This window comes from Montipora capricornis, chromosome 14, assembly GCF_036669925.1.
Source record: "Montipora capricornis isolate CH-2021 chromosome 14, ASM3666992v2, whole genome shotgun sequence".
NCBI classification, from domain to species: Eukaryota; Metazoa; Cnidaria; class Anthozoa; order Scleractinia; family Acroporidae; genus Montipora; species Montipora capricornis.
The window spans coordinates 43,744,675-43,754,674 of NC_090896.1; the positions used below are offsets into that span (position 1 = coordinate 43,744,675).

The 10,000-nt window shown below is 38.9% G+C and overlaps 1 protein-coding gene and 1 pseudogene across 1 annotated transcript in view; one reads left to right on the top strand and one right to left on the bottom strand.

Moving 5' to 3' along the window:
* LOC138033747 (uncharacterized) overlaps positions 1–6,895 on the bottom strand; it is a 72,471-nt pseudogene extending 65,576 nt beyond the window's left edge.
* The window catches only part of LOC138032018 (E-selectin-like), an 18,941-nt gene continuing 10,057 nt past the window's right edge, over positions 1,117–10,000 (top strand). The window contains exons 1-3 of the mRNA XM_068879602.1: positions 1,117–2,390; positions 2,502–2,565; positions 7,007–7,070. The gene's annotated coding sequence lies outside the window, so the exon portion shown is untranslated. The remainder of the gene's footprint in view (positions 2,391–2,501; positions 2,566–7,006; positions 7,071–10,000) is intronic.

Consider the following 10,000-nt stretch of genomic DNA (forward strand, 5'->3'; position numbering starts at 1 on the left):
AATGAGTTGTTCAAAGATCAAGATATCCAAGCTATCTTTGATCACAATTGCGTATTTATGTCCACCCGAAAAATGTCCGTTCGTGGAAAACCGTTCAGAAATCTGTTTGGAAAGTACGCATGAACCTAATCTTTGATAGAATTAGAATGAAGGGGGATGAAAGCTAACAAGGAAAATCCATAACCTGACTATTTTGGTGTGAGAATTGATTAAAAACATGTCCGCAGTACTAGAACCTTACGAAACAGATTTATCCACTGCGCAGTACCGTGACAGTACTCACTTGCAAACAAAGTGCTAAATTTGATCCAATGAATCCACCAAATTTTCAAAAGTCAAAATCATCTGATTAAAATGGTAATAAGTAATAATCTGCCCTTATCTATCCATTTTGACAGCATTTTGTCTTGAAAGGAAAAAAGAGGGCCAAGCTAGGAAACTCAGCCAACTGAAGCACAAATCCACGAGACATTTACTCAGCAAGTGATTTACGAAGAGTGAAACCTCAATGCGCAATTAAATTGTCATCTCCTCTCACTTTGAGCTCGTGAGTAAGCTTGTGAAAATTCATCTTGAAGCATGATTTAACGCCAAAGAAAATAATATTAACAACGATTTAGCTATTATACTATTTCCGTACTGATGTTTGCTTATTGACTTGAATGGATGTTACTGAAGAGGGCTTTTCAAAGGATCTTTAATGGGTTCCAATTGATGGAGGCAGATCTATTTTTTTTTTATATCTTGCTTACCCAATTGGGTGTTCCTTAAATATCCACCCCCATATATTAAATTTTACATTGTCCCGTCCGTAAAAGGTGAGAAAAGGATTTCACTTATACAAGTCTGTTCAGTTGTGGATTCACGGCCATCTAAAAGATGTGTGAGAGGATTCGGAGTGCCTCACAAGAAAAGAAGCTGCCAGAGCGCTGTCCGCTACACGTTGAATTTTCATATTTTGTTCACACTAAAGCAACAATAGAAGAGAAGTAGAGTGTCCGTGCATCACGACCACGGCAAGTACTCTTTATAAGGAATGAAGTCCAAGTTACGACAATTTTCGGCCAAAACAGCTTCGACGCTTGGCTGTAATTCAAGTCATCCAAAGGTAAGTGATACCTGTCCTACGTTTAAAGCTTTACAGACAGGTTTCTGTTCTGCAACCAGGCCATATCAACCTGTCCGTAAAATTACCATTGTGCTCTACGCAATCTAGTCTGGGCCTCCGGAAAGGAGAGGGAAGCCGAGAGCGTGGCCGAGAGCGTACATCCTTTGAGGTCACGCCATGAAAAGCAGAATTTTCATTTGACGGTGTATTTATGTGGAGATGCCCAAATGTGATGACAGAAATTTAACACGCTGAAAAGGAGCGTGCGTGTTTTTTTTCCCTATCGCGAATGACAGGTTTTACATTAACCCGATAATATTTCAACAAAAAAAAAACCCAACATGACCCTGCAACGAGACTTAAATTCTTTCACTTTTTTTTTGGGTTTTTCCAAATTGATACGAGTACAAGCAGCATAACATGAGCCTAACAAAAATATTACAAGAGCCTGAAAAGCACTTTTTTTAACGCTCACGCGACGTTTATGTAAGGCTCGTGTCATGCTTAATTGTAACGCGCCTGATAGTTAGTGTCGCGTGAGGCTGCTGTTAGCCTTCAAATTCAGGCCTAATTTTAAGGCTCCTGTCAGGCCTAAAGGTTTCGTATATATTATTGCTGTCAAGTAACCTTTAGTGTAATTTCTGGTATGAAATTTGCAGGAAACCTAACTATTTTCGACCTATTCATGTCTTCGATCGTATGGTAAAAATGGCGCGAGAAAAACACATTTGGGCTAAACTGTCACGTACGGTAGCTGCTGTGTATTTTGCATGGAAACCCGCTTGTCAAAAATTCTTTCCAAAAAAACGCCGAAGTAATGAATCTCGAAAATCCGGATCTAGATTTAATCCGAAGTATCCTCCTCGAGTGTGGAAACTGTGCATTCATGATCCGTTTTTGGATTTCGCCAAAAAAACGCAAAATCCGTTTTTGGATTCAAGAATAAAAAAAAAAAACGCACCCTAGACATATTTTTCAGCATTTGTTCTGACCTGTAAAATTATGCTTCCGTTGCAGTTTGCTGAACACAACAGGAGAAGTAAACCGTTTGAGAAAATGTGCTGTCTTTTCATTCCAGTGGCCTCTGACCCCGTTTCATCACTGAAAGAACAAGAGGAAGACACCATTGTTATTTTAAAAAGACACCGTTGTCAAAGCAAAAAGTTGCACAGTCATATGAAAGTGCGCGTCATCTTGTATGCGTAGTTAGCGAAGGACTTTAGGTGACAGTGGAATTTTTTGTGGGCTTTTCATTTTGTGTGAAACAAGGAGGGACTCTAAGGTGAACTAGAAAATTGTGTAGCATAAGTCTAAATCGAAGTTAAGTCTTAGAAAGTTTTGGATATATTTTACAGCATTTGTTTTGACCTGTAAAATTATGCTTCCTTTGCAGTTTGCTGAACAGAACAGGAGAAGTAAACCGTTTGAGTTAAATGTGAGGACGGGAATTGTTCAAAGTGAGTCTACTTTTTAAAGTGGTTGAAACTAGCGTGTTCTAAGGAAAGGAAAGGAAATATATTTATGTGTCTAGTAGTTCTAGCGCCCGGGGAAGGGGGGGGGGGGTACTCGACATATCCCTGGGTGGGGAGGTACGGCGCGGCCCCTTATACCCTGACCCTGTTTAAGACAAATATCGCTAATTTTCCTACCCATTTTAAGACAGAATTCTGATTTTTGATACCCTGTTTAAGACATTTAACTCAGTTTAAGACAAAAATTGATAAATTCGATACCCTGATTAAGACAAAAATGATAAATTCGATACCCTATTCAAGACAAAAATCCCGAAAAACATACCCTGGCTGGCCGCACGTCCCCATTAAGGCCTTATAGGGGAATACCGCCCCCTGGGTTCTAGCGCTGGAGCGCTAATTGAAGACAGTGTAAACTGAAATTAACCATGAAAGCAAATCAAGTCAAATCTTCGTTTTCAAGGAGAGGGGAAACCGGAGTACCCGGAGAAAACCTCTCGGTGCAGAGTAGGGAACCAACAAACTCAACCCACATATGACGCCGAGTCTGGGAATCGAACCCGGGTCACATTAATGGGAGGAGAGTGCTCTCACTACGGCACCATCCCTGCACCCCAAAGCACCCCCACCCTCTAAGGCAAATGTTTTATCAGACGAGAGCCGTATCTGCCATATCACTGAGTCTTTTGTACTGGCGGGCGAAATAGTTGTCTTAACAGCTGATAGTAGTTCAACATGCCTGTAAACACAGATTCATTTAATTTACACTTACTTAGAAACCTCAGATGAAACAAACAACCTGGCGAAAAATATTTCTCCTACCATCATGTGAAAAGAAACGACAATTAATCATTAATAACTCAACATTTTTTGTACGAAGGTAGGATTATAAACATGCTTCATTTCGAGTATTTTGAACAAAGACAAACAAGATAAAGCGGATGAGGTGTTTTCGGTAGAAATGTTTCATTTTGCCTGCGTCGTTAGTTCAATCTTTGTTTATAGGCCGTTATTCCAAATTTTCTTGTTAATTGTGCACAAAACATAGCGGCATTTAAAGATAATTGGTTCCGTGATAATTTTGTTAAACTATATTGCTGCCGAATAATTGTATTGGGCGTGCAGTTATAAAATAGCACTAAAACACCTTCTGAGCCGATAAAGAGGCACCTCTAAATATCCATTTTTTATTGTTTCCAAAGGATCTTGATATCAGCAGGCAAGTCAGAAATTTAAAGAAAAGGACAAAACTTTTGAGATTACAAGACATGTTTCGACAGAAACTTCTGTCATCTTCAGTAAATTAATATACAAAGCGTTAAGTAGGAAAAAGTGCTAATTATGCCAGTAACAACGGAATGTACATAAAACGTGACAACGTGAAAATTAAAAGGATAGTTTTAGATTTACGTGATGCAATTGTTGATTAATAGAAGGTTGTTCTCTTTGAATATGAAACGCCTCTTTTATCTTGAGTTGAGAAGTCGTAGAGGCGTGATCTAAAATATGGAAACAGTCCCCTGAAGACAGGGCGCGACAATGTTTGGAATTCTGTAGGTGTCTGTAGGTGTTTGAAGATGTAAGAGGCCCTATCACTGACTAAGTGCTCACTATTTCAGAGCCTTGAAAAATTTTCAAGGCTCTGAAATGTTATTTTACTGCCGATATGTTGACGACACTTTTTGTTTATTTCACTCGGAACATGATGCCATTATATTTTTCGATTACATCAACTCTAGACACCCAAACATTGGATTCACTATAAAGCAAAGTCTTTTAAAAAGGTTTTCAGTTTGGCTTTAAAAATGGATAAATCATCAGCCTCTTTCAAATCAGTTGGAAGGCTTTTGCAGTCCCGTCTTGGAAGGTGAAGGTTTGTTTACCCCTATTAGTTCGTGGAAGAGACAAAAGATCATTGGAGCTCCCTGTGTTATGGGAGTGAACGGCGCGATTTCTAATAACATTAAAGTTAAAATCAGTTGACCCAATCAGGCATTTGTGAATAGCAGTGCAACGATGAAAACATCTTCTCGAAGAGAGAGGCTTAAAATCTATCTTTGATAGAATTAGAATGAAGGGGGATGAAAGCTAACAAGGAAAATCCATAACCTGACTGTTTTGGTGTGAGAATTGACTAAAGACATGTCCGCAGTACTAGAACCTTACCAAACGGATTTATCCACTGCGCAGTACCGTGACAGTACTCACTTGCAAACAAAGTGCTAAATTTGATCCAATGAATCCACCAAATTTTCAAACGCCACAATCATCTGACTAAAATGGTAATAAGTAATAATCTGCCCTTATCTATCCATTTTGACAGCATTTTGTCTTGAATGGAAAAAAGAGGGCCAAGCTAGGAAACTTAGCCAACTGAAGCACAAATGAACGAGACATTTACTCAGCAAGTGATTTACGAAGAGTAAAACCACAATGCGCAATTAAATTGTCATCTCCTCTCACTTTGAGCTCATGAGTAAGCTCATGAAAATTCATCTTGAAGCATGATTTAACGCCAAAGAAAATAATATTAACAACGATTTAGCTATTATACTATTTCCGTACTGATGTTTGCTTATTGACTTGAATGGATGTTACTGAAGAGGGCTTTTCAAAGGATCTTTAGTTGGTTCCAATTAATGGAGGCAGATCTATTTTTTTTTATATCTTGCTTACCCAATTGGATGTTCCTTAAATATCCACCAACATATCAAGTTTTACATTGTCCCGTTCCGTAAAAGGTGAGTAAAGGATTTAACTTATACAAGTCTGTTCAGCTGTGGATTCACGGCCATCTAAAAGATGTGTGAGAGGATTCGGAGTGCCTCACAAACAAAGAAGCTGCCAGAGCGCTGTCCGCTACACGTTGAATTTGCATATTTTGTTCACACTAAAGCAACAACAGAAGAGAAGTAGAGTGTCCGTGCATCACGACCACGGCAAGTACTCTTGATAAGGAGTGAAGTCCAAGTTACGACAATTTTCGGCCAAAACAGCTTCGACGCTTGGCTGCAATTCAAGTCATCCAAAGGTAAGTGATACCTGTCCTACTTTTAAAGCTTTACAGACAGGTTTATGTTCTGCAATCAGGCCATATCAACCTGTCCGTAAAATTACCATTGTGCTCTACGCAATCTAGTCTGGGCCTCCGGAAAGGAGAGGGAAGCCGAGAGCGTGGCCGAGAGCGTACATCCTTTGAGGTCACGCAATGAAAAGTAGAATTTTCATTTGACGGTGTATTTATGTGGAGATGCCCAAATGTGATGACAGAAATTTAACACGCTGAAAAGGAACGTGCGTGTTTTTTTTCCCTATCGCGAATGACAGGTTTTACATTAACCCGATAATATTTCAACAAAAAAAAAAACCTAACATGACCCAGCAACGAGACTTAAATTCTTTCACTTTTTTTTTGGTTTTTCCAAATTGATACGAGTACAAGCAGCATAACATGAGGCCAACAAAAACATTACAAGAGCCTAAAAAGCACTTTTTTTAACGCTCACGAGACGTTTATGTAAGGCTCGTGTCATGCTTAATTGTAACGCGCCTGATAGTTAGTGTCGCGTGAGGCTGCTGTTAGCCTTCAAATGCAGGCCTAATTTTAAGGCTCCTGTCAGGCCTAAAGGTTTCGTATATATTATTGCTGTCAAGTAACCTTTAGTGTAATTTCTGGTATGAAATTTGCAGGAAACCTAACTATTCTCGACCTATTCATGTCTTCGATCGTATGGTAAAAATGGCGCGAGAAAAACACATTTGGGCTAAACTGTCACGTACGGTAGCTGCTGTGTATTTTGCATGGAAACCCGCTTGTCAAAAATTCTTTCCAAAAAAACGCAGGAGTGATGAATCTCAAAAATCCGGATCTAGATTTAATCCGAAGTATCCTCCTCGAGTGTGGAAACTGTGCATTCATGATCCGTTTTTGGATTTCGCCAAAAAAACGTAAAATCCTTTTTTGGATTCAAGAATAAAAAAAAAAAAAAGGCACCCTAGATATATTTTTCAGCATTTGTTCTGACCTGTAAAATTATGCTTCCGTTGCAGTTTGCTGAACACAACAGGAGAAGTAAACCGTTTGAGAAAATGTGCTGTCTTTTCATTCCAGTGGCCTCTGACCCCGTTTCATCACTGAAAGAACAAGAGGAAGACACCATTGTTATTTTAAAAAGACACCGTTGTCAAAGCAAAAAGTTGCACAGTCATATGAAAGTGCGCGTCATCTTGTATGCGTAGTTAGCGAAAGACTTTAGGTGACAGTGGAATTTTTTATGGGCTTTTCATTTTGTGTGAAACAAGGAGGGACTCTAAGGTGAACTAGAAAATTGTGTAGCATAAGTCTAAATCGAAGTCAAGTCTTAGAAAGCTTTGGATATATTTTACAGCATTTGTTTTGACCTGTAAAATTATGCTTCCTTTGCAGTTTGCTGAACAGAACAGGAGAAGTAAACCGTTTGAGTTAAATGTGAGGACGGAAATTGTTCAAAGTGAGTCTACTTTTTAAAGTGGTTGAAACTAGCGTGTTCTAAGGAAAGGAAAGTGAATTTTTTTTGTGTGTCTGGTGTTCGAGCGCCCGGGGAAGGGGGGGGGGCGGTACTCGACATATCCCTGGGTGGGGAGGTACGGCGCGGCCCCTTATACCCTGACCCTGTTTAAGACAAATATCGCTAATTTTCCTACCCATTTTAAGACAGAATTCCGATTTTTGATACCCTGTTTAAGACATTTAACCCAGTTTAAGACAAAAATTGATAAATTGTTACCCTGATTAAGACAAAAATGATAAATTCGATACCCTATTCAAGACAAAAATCCCGAAAAACATACCCTGGCTGGCCGCACGTCCCCATTAAGGCCTTATAGGGGAGTACCGCCCCCCGGGATCTAGCGCTGGAGCACTAATTGAGGACACTGTAAACTGAAATTAACAATGAAAGCAAATCAAGTCAAATCTTGGTTTTCAAGGAGAGGGGGAAACCGGAGTACCCGGAGAAAACCTCTCGGTGCAGAGTAGAGAACCAACAAACTCAACCCACATATGACGCCGAGTCTGGGAATCGAACCCGGGTCACATTAATGGGAGGAGAGTGCTCTCACTACGGCGCCATCCCTGCACCCCAAAGCACCCCCACCCTCTAAGGCAAATGTTTTATCAGACGAGAGCCGTATCTGCCATATCACTGAGTCTTTTGTACTGGCGGGCGAAATAGTTGTCTTAACAGCTGATAGTAGTTCAACATGCCTGTAAACACAGATTCATTTAATTTACACTTACTTAAAAATCTCAGATGACAACCCGGCGAAAAATATTTGTCCTACCATCATGTGAAAAGAAACGACAATTAATTATTAATTGCTCAACATTTTTTGTACGAAGGTAGGATTATAAACATGCTTCATTTCGAGTATTTTGAACAAAGACAAACAAGATAAAGCGGATGAGGTGTTTTCGGTAGAAATGTTTCATTTTGCCTGCGTCGTTAGTTCAATCTTTGTTTATAGGCCGTTATTCCAAATTTTCTTGTTAATTGTGCACAAAACATAGCGGCATTTAAAGATAATTGGTTCCGTGATAATTTTGTTAAACTATATTGCTGCCGAATAATTGTATTGGGCGTGCAGTTATAAAATAGCACTAAAACACCTTCTGAGCCGATAAAGAGGCACCTCTAAATATCCATTTTTTATTGTTTCCAAAGGATCTTGATATCAGCAGGCAAGTCAGAAATTTAAAGAAAAGGACAAAACTTTTGAGATTACAAGACATGTTTCGACAGAAACTTCTGTCATCTTCAGTAAATTAATATACAAAGCGTTAAGTAGGAAAAAGTGCTAATTATGCCAGTAACATCGGAATGTACATAAAACGTGACAACGTGAAAATTAAAAGGATAGTTTTAGATTTACGTGATGCAATTGTTGATTAATAGAAGGTTGTTCTCTTTGAATATGAAACGCCTCTTTTATCTTGAGTTGAGAAGTCGTAGAGGCGTGATCTAAAATATGGAAACAGTCCCCTGAAGACAGGGCGCGACAATGTTTGGAATTCTGTAGGTGTCTGTAGGTGTTTGAAGATGTAAGAGGCCCTATCACTGACTAAGTGCTCACTATTTCAGAGCCTTGAAAAATTTTCAAGGCTCTGAAATGTTATTTTACTGCCGATATGTTGACGACACTTTTTGTTTATTTCACTCGGAACATGATGCCATTATATTTTTCGATTACATCAACTCTAGACACCCAAACATTGGATTCACTATAAAGCAAAGTCTTTTAAAAAGGTTTTCAGTTTGGCTTTAAAAATGGATAAATCATCAGCCTCTTTCAAATCAGTTGGAAGGCTTTTGCAGTCTTTCACCCGTCTTGGAAGGTGAAGGTTTGTTTACCCCTATTAGTTCGTGGAAGAGACAAAAGATCATTGGAGCTCCCTGTGTTATGGGAGTGAACGGCGCGATTTCTAATAACATTAAAGTTAAAATCAGTTGACCCAATCAGGCATTTGTGAATAGCAGTGCAACGATGAAAACATCTTCTCGAAGAGAGAGGCTTAAAATCTAAGCTTTTTAGTGCTTCAGTTGACGAGCTTCGGGAAGGGAGCCCAAATAGAACTTACAAGGTATCAAATAGAGGTACGATTAGGGTATTGTATAAGCCTTTGCTTACACTACTACTTCCGTGCTTTCCCTAAACACTTTTCCTAACGGTTTTAAATTTGTTCGTTGTGAAACTCTTGCGTGAACGACCAGTTCTACATGGCACACGATTCCACTGCCTCGTCCCCGCTGTAATTAGTACTCCTTCAGAGAAGCTCAACGGAGGCTCAAGAAATCACAGCTGAAGCTAATCAAAGATTGCGTTGTAGGAATTGGTTTTTACTGAGACAAGAGGCCATAATGGCGTTCACTTGGCCTGCCAAGAGGGAATCGGAAAATACCTTTTGCTACTTCACTGATTCACCAACACGGTTGTATCAGATTATGATGAAATTGGCAAAACGAGATCTGAATTCCTTTCAATATTTTATTTTTAATATAGAGTTCGTATTTTGATCATGAACAGATAGTTCAAAAATGTCAAGAAATCGAGATAAATAAAAAAATAGTAAATTAACGACCTGTCAAAATCTCAGGGATGTGTCATATCCCGTACTTGAGTTATTCACACTCTAAAACTTTTAGAACAAAAAGTTTTTGTTTCTCATTTTTCCGTTTTTGGTTTCATAAAATTTTCTTAATTTTTGTAAAATTTCATTTGCAATCAGGTCTGTTCATAGAAAAATGACCTTTTATTATATAAATACTGATGAAATACCACGATTTCTCCTTTTACTAAAAAATCATATCTTCACCGCGTACAGTGAACATATCTTTTTTTGTTTCACATGGGAGAATGTAGGTGTCGTCATGGTAACCCACAC